Source organism: Amia ocellicauda, chromosome 9 (assembly GCF_036373705.1).
Source record: "Amia ocellicauda isolate fAmiCal2 chromosome 9, fAmiCal2.hap1, whole genome shotgun sequence".
In the NCBI taxonomy this organism is placed as follows: Eukaryota; Metazoa; Chordata; class Actinopteri; order Amiiformes; family Amiidae; genus Amia; species Amia ocellicauda.
This window is the reverse complement of record NC_089858.1, coordinates 5,901,919-5,920,236: the sequence shown is the minus strand read 5'-3', so window position 1 is coordinate 5,920,236 and position 18,318 is coordinate 5,901,919. Positions and strand designations below refer to the sequence as shown.

Below are 18,318 nucleotides of genomic sequence, written 5' to 3'. Positions count from 1 at the left end.
CAAGGCTTACAGTTGGCGACATCGAATCTGCTAGGGAAGAGCCTAAAAAGTACATTCAAAATCAGTATGAAAATGTGAATTATATGAAAAGTATTACAAAAATATATTAAGTCTCATGTTATCTAAAATAATATTGGGTAGTTTAAGACCAGTGCTAACCCGCCCCAGAAGTTTACTAGTCCTACATAATTCCTCTGCTCCTATGTGTTACAAATGACACTGGAATACTAAATTTGCTTATTTTTATTAATCAGAACATTTCCATTTCATCAAGATTTGTTTTTACTTTGACCTCACAATCAAAGCCAAGAACATATGGTTACTGCTCAGTAACTTACTCCTGAAAAGTGTGATCTTTCTGTTCCTTCTTCTTCAGTTACTCCCACACGGAAGAACAGTTCATGTTCTTCTTTTATTTTCAGGCACTTTTTGGGACAGGACTGTAATGAATAACCGGTATCAAATCCCAGAAAGGTAATTATTACCTTTTTTACTGAATTTCATTACATTTTATAGAACCAAAAGGGAATGAACACACACACACACACACACACATCCTAATCAGAAAATGAACTTGATAATGAAGCTGACACACAGTCTCACAGTTTGTTTTCTGTAGTTTTTACACATCTGAATCTGAATCAGTGGTAAGAAGCATGAACTCGGTTTTAGTTTGGTTTTATTGTTTCCATATAATTGTAGATAAGCTTGTTTTATTTGTTGGTTGGAATGACTTTCCGTAATAGTGGGGTATTATGATTGTGACTGCTCCAGCAAACTCATCTCTGCTCTTTGGTGGTCTCAGCATACGTTTACAAAATAATTGTATACTGTAACCAGCAACCATTCTCTTGGTTATGAACTATCAAAGCAAAGTATTTAAACAAACCAGATCATTGATACCAGTGAAGGGGAGATTGGAAATACTCCATTTATAGACATGCCAACAGCAGTTGTCCTATAACTAAAAAGTATGCCTGGTTTTGATCTATGTTGAATCTAGCCTTGAGTCAAGGAGAATTCCACATTGTTTAAGATTCACACAACTGATGGTCCGTAAATAACAGAATTTAGAGAGGAAAAAAACCTTTATTAGTTACAGGTTTACTTACTTAAAGTAACATGAAAATGGTAACATGAAGGTAGGTCACAGGTTTTTGTAATAATTTGTTATTAAATCACATTACTGGAACTAGTAAGTCTTGGCATACGAATGACAAATCTAACAATCTCACAGAACAAGCAGGCGTAGATGGCCCTAACAATTCAAAATGAACATTAAGTTGGGGGGTGTGCCAAAAAATCTATTATGCACCGCCATGTGAGGCTGCAACTGTCTAAGTAATATACTCTTATTTTTTGGCAACTTCTGGGAATGAATTTCTTTCATTTTCAAGTTGTCAACTTGCATTTGGTATGGAGGGGGTGGTCTTCAAGGATGCTCTAGAAACACCAACCATGAATGCTAACATTGCATCAACATCTGTAAGCTTCTTTTCCCTAGCAGCTCTTGCATAATGTCAGAACCTCCCTATCTTACTTTGTCTAGATTACCTACATGTATGAAAGAGGCCTGTTAAATTTGTGAGATTTTTATGTATAATCATTTGGCAAATTAAACTTGTAAAACATTTAATGGGGTATTAAAATGTTTCATTGTACATCAAATGTACCTTACAAACACGTTCATGCCTTTTTATCTGAATGCAGGTTATCACTGTTCTGAAAATGAACTGAAGTAGTTTGCTAAGCAAACTAACACGCATTAAAAGTTATATTGTCTATTATAAATCCAATTAACAAAAGCATCTGGACCTTCTCAGCTTAATATTTACGTGAACACTACGATTTGGCAGGAATCGTAGAGGAAAATAAGGATTTTAAATCATTGCTAATGAAAAGGTTAAAATAAATACAAGGAGTATGTTGATTAATGCTTTATTGTAACCTCCATTGGTCTTCTGAGCATACACAGAGTTGCCTAGAAACCACACAGCCTGAACCCAACATCTTTTTTCTGTCTAGTCAGCGAGAGTCGTAGTTATGAGTTTGGTAAGAGGTAGTACTTTTTGAACAAACTGTTACAGTAATTATGATTTAGGGCAATTGGCAGTCAATGTTGCCAGTCCCATAACAAAATCAGACCCACGCTACGTCAGACTACGTAAAATGTTAATTGTTCAACATTGTCAGGAAGCGTTCAGCTTCAGGTCTGTTTGTGTTCAAATGTACTGCAAATAGTGATTATTTACTTTTGTTTTGGTGCTTTTGAAGAAAGTTGAAGTAAAAAGAGCTTGTAAGGCAGCCACACTTGTTGAAATATACATTCTTGACTTTTACAGGCATGCACTTGTCTTTCAGTTTATTTTTATCACCTTATCTCCTAAAGTTTTTTTTCTCCTTTGTCAGGATTGGTTAGTCTCTAGGGTAACATGAGTGAGGATTAAAATATCCCCTGTGTTTGCCAGGCTGGTGATTCAGTCAAACCTCTTACTACACTTCTGCAGAAGAGGAAAGATTCCTGTTTGCAGGTTTGTAGATGCTGGGCCAGATTCAGAAAACGTTTATAGTCACATTTAACACCTGATAACACCTGTTCTTCCTAAAAAGGAAAAGAACACTGAAGTATCGCAAATCTTTCAAGGTTCTTTCATTTCAAATCTTGGGTTTGGATTTTATGTTTTTTTTTATATAAAGGGATGGTAAGCTTAACATTTTATGAGGAACTGAATGGCCATCAGTAGTATCTGTTAAAACTGGACATGAAAAAGCTAGAAATTGTTAAAACCAGGGTCCAAATCCTTGACAAATGTCAAGGTTTTTCCTTGTGATTAAATTAATGACCTCTGGAAGAGCCCTAATGAAATCTAAATGTAGCATGAATGTAGAATGAGCCGCCCATGAACATGAAACTGCACTGTGTCTTACCACCTTTAGACACCTCCTTCAGTCACATCTGTGTAGATTTTGTATATATATTTTTACAGTTGTATTGTTACCCTTGTAATTTACAACATCTTAAACATGATGTGTTGGTATTTGTTAAATCACATCAGTCACCTTGGCTAAAGGTGTTTGCTAAATAATACCTTTTAGATTGTACAATGTGGTAGAGACTGCTTTATGTGAGTTCTATAGACATATGGTTTAATATATCTTTACTAAGTAAGGTTATAGAACATGATTCTTAGTATTATTTGTTGAACAGAGATTTTATTAAAGACCTCCAGTATGTGCACATTTCCAGATTTCAGACCTGTTCAAATAGCAATATTTTTGCTAAAAATGTGATTTTTATAAATCAAGATTCAGAGCAATACTGCAACTGTTCAAATACAGATAATTTGCCCAGCTGATCAGTCCAAGATTGCCAAACACAATTATTTGGTAAAGTAACCGTTTTAAAAAGAAAATGTTTGCTGAAGTAACCCCATGGAATTAGGTAATGTTTATTGCATCTGCTGACCAAGATAGGAAAAGCCATCACAAAGGAATCCAGACTAAAACCTTCTCAGATTATTCACATTTGAATTCTTTTTTCAGGTTTTGTTGTAGAAGGTAATAATGTAAATCTCTGAAAGATCGGATTAATTCACGACACTCGATTTATCACTCCGTGTAAATGTGTTAAAGCCTTTGTTTCCATCATTTAAAAAAACAGACCAAAAAATACCTCCAGTTTGCTCAAACACTACAATACAGTTTTATTTTTTATTTTTCTTATTTTTTGTTTCAATTGCAAGCAAGGAGCATAGGAGATTGGGGTTTCTGTAGCGCAGCATTTTTCAAGATATCTCATACAGCCAGTGTGTATATGTGGTTAAGGTGTAGAAATTAAGGAGGATATCACTAGATGATTGTTTCCTTGATTTCTCCATTGTCACCTCAGTTGGAGCTCATGTACCAACATGTACTGGAACTGCTAGGTTTTTATAGTTTACTTCCCTAAAGTTGGCAAAGCTTTACATAGAAGGAGCTCAAAGTACACTGTTTAATTATAGTAAAGATCCTGGGCATTTTCATGTTGCTTTTACATTGAACAAGGCATTGTGACATTTATGTGCATAACTCTGAATGAGTATACATGATAATTGACATATTGTCTGCCTATAGAACAAAAGGTCTCCCCTCCCCAGAACACAAAAGCAGTCAAAATTAATCTTTGCTGTTTGGGGACGTTGCTTGAGGCGGCATAAGCAAAACAGAATTCTTAATTTAACCCTTTAAACTTAGTGCACATGGTCCTAGTTAATGTTTAAATCCATACAACTCCAAGATAATTAGTATGTATGTTGATGTATTACAAGAAAGGAAAGAAAAGATTATGGTTACAAAATTACTTCCATTGCATCAGAATCAGAAACAAGTATGGGTGTCATTTTTGTCAAATGTCTTTTTGTTGCAAACTCTGATAAGTATATAACTAGACCTATAAAAAGTGAAAGCCAAGATTGTTATACCACTTCATCTCATGTGTCAAAACCTTTAAATGTTGATGGAGCACTATTTACTTCCCAATGAACTAGAATTATTTTCAAAACCACTGTAATACATATTTCTATCATTTGATTTTCATGTAAAGTATTTGCAAGAAAGTAGGTTAAGTCGGGAAAGATTTTGAAATTCATATTAATAGTGTTGTCAAAAGTTGATCAAACTCGACTTCTAATGCCTGAATGGTGTTAATTGATATTTATGGATATAGACAATTTTACTTAAATGCTAAATGATTGAATGTTTTATTCAGGGAGTATGTATTTCACTGCATGGTAACTTTATCAGAATTGCATAGGTGCCAGTATTACTGTCTGGTGTGAAAAATGTAGAAATGTATCTTAATTGCTGTATGTTTGTAATGAACATAAGGAGTGTTTTCCCCAAATTTCAGAGAATGAGCACACACTGTGTCAGCAGTGAGCTCCAGACAAAACATTTTTCAGCAGGGAATTACTCACATCAGCTAAGGCTGCAAAGGAAATTCCTGTTATATTATAAAGTTGTTTTGTGTTCATGATGTGTTGTGTTATTTCCCAGGGGGATAGCTGTTTCTAAAAGTAAGTTAAGTTAGTAATCTAAAAAGTCCTAATCAAGACCAAAGCCTTCAGCATATTGCCTATGTTTCTTGTGATATGATTAGAGTTCTGTTTTTAGCTTTTCATATTTTGCATGTTTGTGCAAATTTAATTACTACATGGAACTGCAGACTTATCAAATTACCATTGGTAATGTGTCTAGAAGCAAAATAAAGGGGAAACAATGTTAAAGGCTTGATTTCTGGCATATTTTTTCAAGGAACATTTCAATTTGTGTGGATACATTTGGTTATGTTACCTTCAAGCACTAAAGCTTTTATTCTATATTTGCTTTCATCCAATGAAATAGGACAATTATGTTTAAAAAAAAAAAAGAGAAATTAAATCCGGAAGAAAATGACCCAGTCTGATTGGGAGTCTAAAGCCTGGTGAACCCATTCCTATAGACCCTGACCTGGGAACTAAAGTAAGTATTTAAAGCTACAACTGTGCAAACCCAAGGAGCAGTAAGGAAATGCACATAGATTTTTTTTATTTTTAAATAGTCTATATTATGGTAATAATACTCTTCTCAATGTCACTTATACACATCTTAGTGTATATAGTGGTATTATATGTGTAGAACACATATTATAAACGCTCAAATTGACAGCAGGAGAAAACACAATCATAACAACACTTCTGTCATAAACACATTCCCTGACAGTCATAGGGCAGCGTTTCCCCCATCACACGACACATTTTGTGATCTTCCTATCTGTTAACTGTGGGAGTAACACACAGCTGAGCAGATTGCCACAGTCCACACTGATAAACATCCAGTACTGTGTAGAAATACAAGTTCCGGCTGGGTTATTGAACTGTATTGGAAAATTTGAAGAAAACTGAAAAAAGACAGGGCCTCCAAAAAGAGTTTAAAAAACACACAAAGCAAGAGCTTGAAATACCCAAAATAGATACTTTTCCCCCTGACTGAGCAAAGAGTTTAAGAGGCTCTGCTGCTTTTCTGCACTTGCCAGAGCATTGATATATGCAAGCAAAGACTAAACCTGACAGTTTTCACTAATGTTTGTCAGGAGCAGCGCTGCCCAAAGGGACGATGTGGTTTGCAGTTTCAAGGTTGCTGGATTTATTTGCTAGAAAAAAGGAGCTCTCGCTGTTAATGTAATTATGTCTCCCTGGGGTCTGCAAAGGTATGAAACTGGGGGGATGAGTGACTTTTTAAAATTCATTTAAAAAAATCTGAAACTTGGAGAAATTTTTTATAACACAGGAAAATTACTTTAAGGTTACTGTTACAATAACTATTAAAATAATAGCACTTTAGTCCTTATTTTAATTTGTAAATAGAGATTTCTTCACTTTCAGAAACATATGTCTGTGCTTTGTTGAAGTTAATTGCTGCCATTGATTAACAGGATTATACACTCACCTAAAGGATTATTAGGAACACCTGTTCAATTTCTCATTAATGCAATTATCTAACCAACCAATCACATGGCAGTTGCTTCAATGCATTTAGGGGTGTGGTCCTGGTCAAGACAATCTCCTGAACTCCAAACTGAATGTCTGAATGGGAAAGAAAGGTGATTTAAGCAATTTTGAGCGTGGCATGGTTGTTGGTGCCAGACGGGCCGGTCTGAGTATTTCACAATCTGCTCAGTTACTGGGATTTTCACGCACAACCATTTCTAGGGTTTACAAAGAATGGCTACTTCCAGCAGGATAATGCACCATGTCACAAAGGTCCAATCATTTCAAATTGGTTTCTTGAACATGACAATGAGTTCACTGTACTAAACTGGCCCCCACAGTCACCAGATCTCAACCCAATAGAGCATCTTTGGGATGTGGTGGAACGGGAGCTTCGTGCCCTGGATGTGCATCCCACAAATCTCCATCAACTGCAAGATGCTATCCTATCAATATGGGCCAACATTTCTAAAGAATGCTTTCAGCACCTTGTTGAATCAATGCCACGTAGAATTAAGGCAGTTCTGAAGGCGAAAGGGGGTCAAACACAGTATTAGTATGGTGTTCCTAATAATCCTTTAGGTGAGTGTATATATATATATATATATATATATATATATATATATATATATATATATTTCTCTCCTCACTCTTTAGTCATGTTTCGTTGGTGTTTCTATTATTTTGTTGGAATTTTTTAGAAAAACACCAGCCTTCCATGAAAGTTAAGATTTTAATCCTTCAGGAGTCTTCACCATTTCCTCATAAGCAATGAAAAGGCTGAGGGAAAAAAGAAAATAAATCTAACCACCGTTATATATAGATTCCCTCAAATTATGGGTTTTGTTTTGTTTGGTTGTTTGTTTGTGTATATGTGTATGTGTGTTTTCTCAAACAAAATACACACACACACAAACCTGTTTAATTTCACTAATGGATGAAACCCACTCTTGTCTTAAGTGACATGCTGACGTATTACAGATTCTTTCCTGTGGTTTGGTTTGGCCTAGAAATCCAGGAGGGAAAAGTTAAACACAGTTGTATTAATGGAAGAGGAGGGCTGCCACAGAGCAGCTCACTCTTTCTTTCAGTCACTTAATCAACTTGTATGTTGGCCACCAGTTTGTTATGGTTACATGTAAAGCTACCAAGGATCACATGGCTCTCCTTGAAATATGGGTAGTGTAGTTAGAAAATACAACGGAGGAGCCTTTGACCATTTGCCACTTAAACTTCATTGCCATGCGGGCAGGAATCCAACACATGGAAACATGAGTAATAGGAAACATATGGGATAACAAACTCTGCTTTCTGGGATTTTAGGTATTTCTAGGAAGACAGCCATGAGCTATAGATAGACATATATATATATATATATATATATATATATATATATATATATATATATATATATATATATATAGAGAGAGAGAGAGAGAGAGAGAGAGAGATTAGTAAACCCCATCATACATATACACATGCATGTAGAGTGATCATATTAACTTGACACAGGACAAAGTTAAAATAAATATTCACACATAATTTTATTATGTTTATTTAAATACCTGCCTCAAACCCATTAAAATGTTACTAGTACTCCATTCGGTCTCTTGTGTTTATACATGTATTCATAGTTTCATAAGCAAAGACTATAAAAAGATTAGCTGGACTATCAGAAATAAAATTAATATATGTTTAATATAGTTCATGTGTAAATTAAAGATGGTCAACAACACTCAGAAATCAATAACATTAAAGAGGCTGGAGGAACAGTGTGGCAGAAAGGACCTCTATCATTATCAAACCATAACAAAGCAGGTCACTAATGTGTGTCTCAACAGGAGTATGAGAGTGCAGGACAAAATCATCAGTATTATTATTATTATTTAGCTGACGCTCTTATCCAGGGCAACTTACATTTGTACCCATTTATACAGCTGGGCATCTTAGTGAAATACCTTGCTCAAGGGTACAACAGCACTGCCCTAACCACTACTCTACAGTGCTGTCCAATTCCAATATCTCACAAGGCATGACTACCTTACCTTACCTTAGCATCATATGAACTGGAGACTCTTACAAATTATGCCATGATGGCTATCTTGTCCATTTGTTTTCAAGTTAAATTTTATTTCCTTCAAGTAGAATGGTCTTTCACTCAGAATTATACAAAACCAGAATACGTTAAATCCATGTGTGTATGCATAATCCTGCTGTGTAGAATGATGACTTATATACACTTTGGTCTACTTTTAGAAGTAAGTAAGCACAGGGAAGCCGAGGTATTGAGTGTCCTCCAAAAAAAACAGCTACGCACACCTATTTATTTCACTCCAAGAACATTGAATTGAAAAAGTCACATGTAGAAATTAAATTATGAGAATCACATTGCCCATCTTAGCCTTAGTCTATTGATCAACCAAACTGATTTATTAATTTCCTGACTTAAACAAGCTTAAACAAGTAGTAAATCAGTCAGGCCTGAGAGTTTTTGATGTGAACAGGACCGTAGAAAATCGTGGCAACGGAAATCCAGAGACATCCTCATTCTGTTTAGTGCCATTGTTGTTTTCAAATGCCCCATAGAGCCTTTGCATTATTTGAAAAACCGGAAGAAACATAACCTTGTATATCCACATTCCATTTGTAGGGGACATAGGTATCTGGCAAATGAATGACCTCCACTTTGGACTTATTTTATTATGAAGTTCAATTTGGAAAGAAAAGATGAAGCAATTATCTCTGTCTTGCTTGTATAATGTCAAATAGCTTATTGATCCACGGAATACTATTCATGTTATGTACTTTTTTGGTGTTATTCTGTTTTCTTGCATCTAGGCTCAGCTTTTTCCATGATATGTGTATTATGAGTACATGGGCATGTCATATTAGAAAGATGGATCACTTTAATGCACTGCGAGTTACATGGCTCATCTCTGTCTGACATTTTTCTTTTGCTTTTCAAAAGGACAATTCAATTAACATGTAAATATAAGAGTGTTTGCATAATGGGTCTGGCAAGAGTTATGATGCAAGAAGCATTTGCCAAAAAGGAGGGAGGGTGTCTCTTTGACACAAATAGAAATATTATTGCAAACTGTCATTTTAGGACTGAGTACAGAGGACTTAAAAAAAAAAAAAACATGTCAAGGTATTAACAACAAAAGAAGCAAAAGGTGCAGTCACGTTACTTAAGTGCCCGTGCCTATATTTCAGTGACCCATACTTGCTCTTAAATGCACTAAATGTGAAGAGTGGGAGTATGGCACCAGGTCCCAGTATAGATTCTCAGACTCCCTCTCAATAAAGGACAGCAGTATAAATAGCAACGTAGTGAGTGCAGTCAGACAGTATTGAACCTCTGCTGAGGAGGTGTGTCTGATCTGTCTTGTTGAAAGGCCTTTGACAGAACCTCCAGACATGGCGGTGAAAAAGGTCATGGTACACAGCTTTGAAACCATTGTCTGTAATCCAGAGAGGACTGGAGAGTTCAGATAAAAAAATTCTAAAATGTAAAAAAGGAAAGAAAAGAAGAAGAATAAGGTTTTAATCTATGGACATTTTTATGAAATTGTGGGTGTTATGCCTGAGTTATGTTGTAATGAAGTCCCAAACCAATGACCTACATTTTTTGAAGTCACCCCCATTGATCTAACTGGAGTATCCGGGTGCACAGCTAGATGGACTCTTTGACTGCTACATAAAACAAATAAAAGTGCTAAATAAATAAAGTTATAGTTAGGAAAATGCACTCTTATTTGCATCGTCAAACAGCATGCTACTTGATCATGATGGTATACCCCTGCAATGATATGGACATTGTGCATGGGAACAACCCCCACGTATCGCAACACAAATATTATATCAGATCTCTGTGCCAGGAAAAACAGGCAAATATATTGACTTAAACTGATATCATTATTCAATAAGCTTATTCTGCCATTGAAAATAAATATATATATTATCTTTTAGTATTTTCAGTATCAAGGCAATTTATTTCAGATTTCTTCTGATTTGTTATACAATCCTGTCTAAAGTGAAATTCCAAAATCTGAGGAAGGGAGACCTCCCGATATGCTGTGCCTTGGTTTCCTAGAAGCAAGGAATACACTTTGTATTTCTGTTTCATTGCATAATTTACTGGACACAGATAATAACTGTATAAAAACACAAACAACATTCCTACCCAAAGGACTCCACAGTAACTTCTGAGGATCATGTTCTGTTCTCCTGCAAAAGCCATTGGAATCCTGGGTATTACCAAACCAATATTCCTTGTGATTCATTATTATTATTATTATTATTATTATTATTATTATTATTATTATTATTATTATTATTATTATTATTATTATTATTGTTATTATTCCCTCAGTATATTATGGAACATTTCAGGATTATTTAATATGATAGCTCTCTGTTAAGCATCTGATTAAATTATGTTCCAGTGAAAGCAATGACATGACAGTGACATATTCTGTCTTTGGCTTATGATTTGGACTTTGGAAAGGTTGGAATTAACTGACAAGGAATCATTCTCTACCCTGCTGTACCGGTTGTGTCTCTGTCCCGCTGTAGGCTTGGTCCAGTACGGTTAAACTGAGGCAGCCAATTAATTTAGGTTTTGAACTAAACTGGCATTTAATGACATCCCTCCCCCCCTGTGCTCAGGTCTGATCTGACTTTGAATGTGCACATTTAGATGGTTTAAACAATACATAACTATGCATGTGTATTCATTCTGGAAACAAAACCTAAAACATCAATCTAACGCATGGAGGAAAGATAAATGACATGAATTAGGACCAGTCTGTTTAGTGTCTCATCAATCAAGCAAGAGCTCCAGCAGCTTTGTTCCTGGACTGCAAATAATTACTGGGCTTATTGAGGTGCAGAAATGGATAATTTTCTCCGGTTTTATAATGGACGAGCAATTTTATTTTTACTTGATTTTCTGTTTAGATGTACCCTGTACTAGCATGTGTGAAGGTTTATTATGGAATGTTATTATGAGGTTTTAACCTATTTGTTGAATATTGTGGAAGGGTCAACAAAGGTTGCACAGGGAAGTGAACTCTGTAAACTGTAGAAGGCCAGCCCAGTTCCCTGGAAAGTCATAATCTAGCAGGTTTTATTTTATTAGCACAGTTGGTATATTGAATTAAGATAAAGATAAAGATACTGAAGTGCTTTGTTTAGATAACTTAATGCAGTTTTTTAGCTGCATTTCAAATGAAAACCCGAACATCCAGAGGTTTTCAAGCACCACTGCTGACTTGAATTAATTCATGCAAAACCATTGGATCTGTGTCAGACTGAAATGCCTCTTCAACTAGAAAACTACATAATTAAAGTAATATTTATACACCTGTGTACTGTTGAAAAAAAAAAGATTGGCCCCCATTCACGAAAGATGTAAACATTTCCATAGATAAGGCACTCGGTTTACTTAGATCACTTTTATTTTAGTGCCGTATGCACACTTGAGTATTCCTGTTAAGGAAACAGACTTTTTAAGTTATATTTCACCCCCAAAAAGTAGTGTCTGTGTGAGGCTCTTGAAAATAATCCCCACAGTATTACAGGAATAGCTTCAACCTTGATAAAGAGCGGGACTCAAGCCAAGATGAAAGCTAGCTTCAGTGCCTGTAGACCAGGTAATAATACCATGCTTCTATTTCTATCATAGACTTTAAATTTAGGAGGTGAGAGTGAAATGTTACTTAACAGAAGATACATGATGAACTGGACGGTGACTGATAGTAACTGTGGTAAGACAGACCGAAAACATATTCCTTGTTCCTTATAAATCAGTTTTAGTAAGCACTGTGTTTATTTGAACTGTTGAGTAGAATTTCAAATAATTGGACTAGGGTTTCATAAATCTTATTATTAATGCATGTCTAATTGCTTTTAGACAGCCATCAAACACATTTCAAAGCTTGTTTTTTTTGTTTTAATTAACTAAAATCTAATAGGTGCAGAGTTCGCCTTAAACCAAAAATAGACAGTTGAGTCAGACATGGGAAGGTGACGGATATTACAGTTGTATTTTTAACAGCATATGGATGGATTACGCATGGTTATATAAGCATGATTAAAATTCAAAGGCACATCAGAGCACACATTAAGAAGTATACAATTTTACTAAACTGTATTTACTTAATAAGTGCTATAAAAGTGGGATTTTTCTATTACTTTTTGAGAAATTTTAATTTTTTTGAAAATTATATCAATTATAACAATACTTTAAAACAGAAATCAATAACATTATGCTACCCAAGCTTGGCAAATAAATATTTGCAAAACAATTTTCTATTTGCACTCAAAGGTTGGTCTGTGATGATATATCCATTTCCTGATGATGTAGAGATCTGGTTTGTTATTTTATTTTGTTGTATTTTTTGTTCTACATTTTACAGTATATTTTTAATCACGTTTGTATTTTATGTGTATATTTTATTTTGGTGTTGCACTTGTTTAAGTTCGTATACTGCTGTGGCATAGGTTTGGTTTCAGAATTGGGGGGGACATGTCCCCTACGCCTATGGAGCCAGGCATACATTATTTGTGGGGGGCATTGTAACATTGTACCTCAGTCATTGCCTTTATTAGATCTTACTGCAGCTTAGTGTGCAGCCTGGGACTATTCTGAATATCTTTCTGAGATTGGTTTGTAAGAATGGCTGATAACCATGGCAGAAACAATTAAATGTCCGCAAATGTACAATAAAAACAGGTAAATTCAAACTCAAATTCAAAATGCCGCTACAAGACATGACCGAAGATTCTGAGCAAACTTCATATGGATTCAAAACCGAGGACACATTAGAAAACCTGATCATTGAATCTGCAGCAAGAATTAGCTCCTTAAAGAAAAAATAAATAAAAACAGAATTGAAGTGCCAGCAAACATCCATCTTTAGTCATATTATACAAAGTTTATCTTCCATTACTAAGAATGTGGTGAATGATGGTTTTGGAAGTGGTTCATGTTTAGAGTCTTGCTCAAACAGCCAGTAGGGGATGGGCTGTTTTTCAGTTGTTCCATTCTGGACCTACAGCTAAGCTTCTCAAACATATTAAATGGCAAAGGTACTGAGTTTACGAATGCTTAAAGTCACAAGTTATGTAATACCAGAACTGTACTTTATTCCTAGGGCTAAATGAGTGGCAAGGATTATAATTCTGAGGGGCAAGCAAAAGCCACTTTATTTTGCAAGTAACACATTTGAGCCATTGAACATTATTAGGGTCCACATTGCCAAAGTAAAGGGAATGTTACATTAGTTTCCATATGTAGTCATGAAAAGAATATGCATTACATTACATATGAATAAAATGTACCTTCCTAGTCCTTTGTAATACATATGTACGTATTAAATATTATAATACGCAAGTTATTTTTGAAAATGTTCTCAAGGCGCTGATGGAAATGCAGCCATTAGTTGCTGTTAGCTATAATTAAAGTACACAGCAAATTAGTCAATTACATAATTAAAGTTAAAAAGGATGTTGCTTTACATACTTCATCACTCTTTTACAGAAAAGGAAAAGCTGAAATTTGACACTATGTTAAGGAGATGAAATATGTTTCTGTTTAGTTTTTTCAGGAAGAAAAAAAACAGCATAAAGCAAAAACAGCAGTTCTGTTGTCTTGAAGTCAGATGTTTACTACCGTCTTTCTGGAAATTAGTATATATATTTTTAATAAGAAGAAATTACAGAGAATTAAAAAAGTGGGGGATGATTAACATTATACAAAAACAAAAATGTAGGATTCAGCTCAACTTTAATCCAGTTCCTTCTCAGCACTTTAGGCATGTATTCAAATTTTCAAGTAGTAACTGCAGCTGGTTTTCAATGGGAACCACAGGAATCAATAGGAAGAGACTGTCATACCAAACTGACCATTGACAGCCACAGTTCATTCTCAAAAAGTATTTAACCCAGAAAGGGAGAGGGAAGCTCCCTTGTGTGGTTTTTGCAGATTTCTGAAAATGTGGCATCTGTCATGAAGAGTCACATTTCCTCCTATTCCTGGAGTATAATTTCCTGTAACCTGTGGTAACCTCATTTTAGCAAGGGAAAATTAGAATCTGTGAATTTAGTTATTGTCCAGATTACATAATTTATGGCTCTGTTTGACTCATTTATTTGAGAGCTAGTCTTTGGCAAATGTGGGCTGTCTGTGACCTGCCAAAATCTCTGCATTTTCTGCTAGAGAACAAAGAAGCATGTATACATTGCATGCTGTGTAGTTTATTATTTTCCTTTAGACTTTGTGAATTACAATGACAAATATTTTTTTAATCTCTAATATATGAAAATAAAGTGTTAATGCACAATATATTCAAGTAGAAATCTTGTTGCAAAATATGTGTTTGTTAAAGGAAATGTTGAAAATGCTCATTCTGTTGTTCCTACAGATATACAATAATTGTGTTGTTTTAGAACATATCTGGTTGCAGAGTTGTGTCCCTCTTGACCGGACTTTATGTCAGATGCTGTAAGGCCCAATGCAAAATTGGATAAACCTGATATCTTGCATGATTTACCAAAAGCAACTCTTTAGTATGAGAAGTTGTTTTTATCTTTAAATCTGTATTTTATTCAGTACACAATCCAAGGTTTTATATACAGCTTTGGAAATTATTTATAGTCAAACTGGAAATGCCCTGTGAAGTTTGAGAGTTGAAGGAGGTTTAAGTAGTCAAGCTTCACTTGCAAAGTCTATAAATAAATGCATGTGCTTGAGATGAAAGCTCATTAGGGATTCCACAGAGAGAGAGAGAGCTAGAGCGGTTTTCCTTTTGATACGTGTCACGCTGCATATCAGATGCGGAGAAGAGTGAATTGTTTGTTCTGTTCCATATTAACATTGTACCTGTGCTCCACTCATGTGAGACTTTTGCAGGACATTAAATGATCATGCAAAACTATCCATCATGTAACACAGAACTAAGACATAAAAGTTATGGGAGACAACTTCTGACCCTCTTTTTTTCTCATTGGTAGCAGCCCTATGACATGTCAGGATCTTGGCTGCAGCTAATAAAGCACATACGTAGCAGAAGTATTGTACTCTTCCTTAGCAAGTAGAATTTTAACAAATAAATAAAAGATGCTTGTTGTCTGATATTTCATAGCATGCATTGTGAGATAGTGCTATACTGGTGATGGCCGTTTATAGTTGTAAAGTGATGAGATTGATTATTTATAGCTCAGTCTGAAAAGGTCAGATTTCAAAGTGGTGTCCAAATTGGTCCGAGATAATACAATCCTGATGTTGCTACTGTAAGTACACTCAGAGGTCTAAATCTCAATCGGAAGCAGCTATAAAGAAATGATTCTAATTGTCCTGCTATTGAGTAAATAAGGTGCAGTAGGTATATATGAAAACAATTAAAACAATTAATATATATATATATATATATATATATATATATATATATATATATATATATATATATCTGGTGGCAGTTTCCAGACCCATGCTCCTGCAAGTTTTATATATGCAGGTTTAATCAATTAATTGAAGACCTGGATGTAATATCCACCCTGCTCAGTTAAACCATTATTGTTTAAGGATCATATAAAATAAATTCAGTTAGGTAATGTAATAATGCAAAATAAAAAACAAACAAATAAAAACACAGGAGTTATTTTAAAGGCTTACATAAATCACCACCTAATTAATAATGCAAAGTTTTCTCCACTACATAACATCTCACTGACTCTGTTACTCAGCTGAGTATACACAATTGGTAGCAGGCCATGTATCTTTTACTTGAACACAATTTAAGACTGCATTTCAATTTTGCCAAATACCCAGTGCACACTCCTGATTTCTATGCAGGAATTATATGTAATTTTTTACATAATGCCTGCCCTGAAGTACTTTGACGTGGTACCATGAAAATAATCTAGGTTATATTTTTTCACGGTTGCTAAAATTGCCAAATTCCTGGAACTACTAGTCCAATTCTCAAAACAGTTAACACACATACCTAAACTAAGTCCTACGTTTCAAACTATTCACACATTTCAATAGTTTGTATTAAGAACACAAAACTAAACCACATATTCAATTGCTTAAATGTAAATCTCATAATGTCAATTTTCTGAATCCCATTGAGGAGTTTTTCTTCTCCAGAAGGTGGAAGGTCTGTGATCACAATCCCGCAAATCAAACCACACCCCTCCAGGCCGTGGGCAGGGCTTATTATGACATCACTCCACAAGACTGCCAAGACCAGATCCATCATACCAGACAACCATTCCTCAGTGTGTAGCCAGAAATAATATTCACTGTGATGTGCATCAAGACATGTGTCCAGAAAGCAATACACATACTGTACATGTGTGCAATGTGCAGTATATTCTCTTTATTTAGGGAAGATTGTTTACAATTAATGTTGCACAATGTTGTTAAATATTATTAGTTTAGGTTTACATTGTTTTCTTTACTTGTTTTGTAAACTGGATCACATATTATAATATGAAAATTATAGAGGCACATTCTTTTTCTTAGACCCTTAAACACAAAAGCTCTAATTATAGTTGGTTTTCTTGCATGATTATAGTTTTATAATGTATAATTTGATATGGAAACACTTCTGCATATGTGTGAAGCTTTTTCTAATTGTGTGGATGTTTGGAGTTGTGTGTTGACTGTTTTAAGAAATGTGGTAATAATTTCCTCAAATTATGTTTTACCAACTGAAAAAAAATGAAAATGTGAATGATTGATGGATAAGCTACTGATGGGGACCTGCTTTTGAGATCCTCATTGAGGGCTGTAAGTAAGGCCCAGTGTAGCTAGGTACTTTGAAAGACCTTACTAACCTAGTTTGATGGATTACCCACTGAAAATCTTTCATCAAATTGTTTTAAAATGTGGCTATAATAGAGGAAATAACGTGCTTAAGCATTTGAAAACCATTATTTTTTCAGCCATGGCTCTTTTGCTCTTTGACTGCTTTGCCTATGTTTTGTAACTATAGAAACTTCAGCACAGTTGGCAATAATATACAGCAATAAAGTAATTCATTGTTTCACTCATCCTGGCTCCAACAGATTGAACTAGTTTGTTTTGTTGTCAATTTTATTGGAAAAAAGAACAAAAAATACTGCCAAATTATGGAAACTGAGAGAATTCCAAACCGAGCCGCTTCTCGACTGACTGTCACTTTATTGAAATCCTCTGAATGATGAAACACAAAGGAAAGTGCAAGTAATTAAAGCATGGAAAGCATATGTCTGTTTTCTATTGTGCTTTATTCTTCTGTCGAAAAGATCTATATCTTTATTGCTGTTGTGCTGTGGGTGATGTGATCTCCAAGTTTCCAATACATAAAAAAACGTACACTGTTATCGACTTCATCTTCAGCTCAGTTGTGTAGACACTGAGACTCTGGGCTTTGTCTTGGAAGTGCTAAGTTCAAATGACAGTTTCACAAAGACTTATAAGGAAATCTGCCCCATTTGCCAGTAGGGCATCAACGCACTGAATAACCTTCTGTTCAAAGAGCAATGTGCTGTTGTAGCAAAGGCAGTTTACCATGCCATCTTTCATATAGTCTCCTAGTAATGGAAATAATATCTCTGTTATCTCTGTGGGTGGGATGGCCTAGCTGAGGGATAAATTGGGGTTTCCCAGCCCACAGAAAGCGAGGGAAGTATGTTGTTAGCGGCAGGTGCTGCCTGTGTGAGCCTAACAGTGTATAATGTGCTTTTATAAGGCTGCTGCACAACGCTGTGTCTCTTAATAAACTGGGCATTCGAGAACTTTGAATTCGAGAAATTTATC

At 35.1% G+C, this 18,318-nt stretch overlaps 1 long non-coding RNA gene across 1 annotated transcript in view; it reads left to right on the top strand.

Moving 5' to 3' along the window:
• Positions 1-392: 392 nt before the first annotated feature.
• LOC136758234 (uncharacterized) overlaps positions 393-18,318 on the top strand; it is a 128,490-nt gene continuing 110,564 nt past the window's right edge. The window contains exon 1 of the long non-coding RNA XR_010819927.1: positions 393-474. This is a non-coding gene — a long non-coding RNA (uncharacterized LOC136758234). The remainder of the gene's footprint in view (positions 475-18,318) is intronic.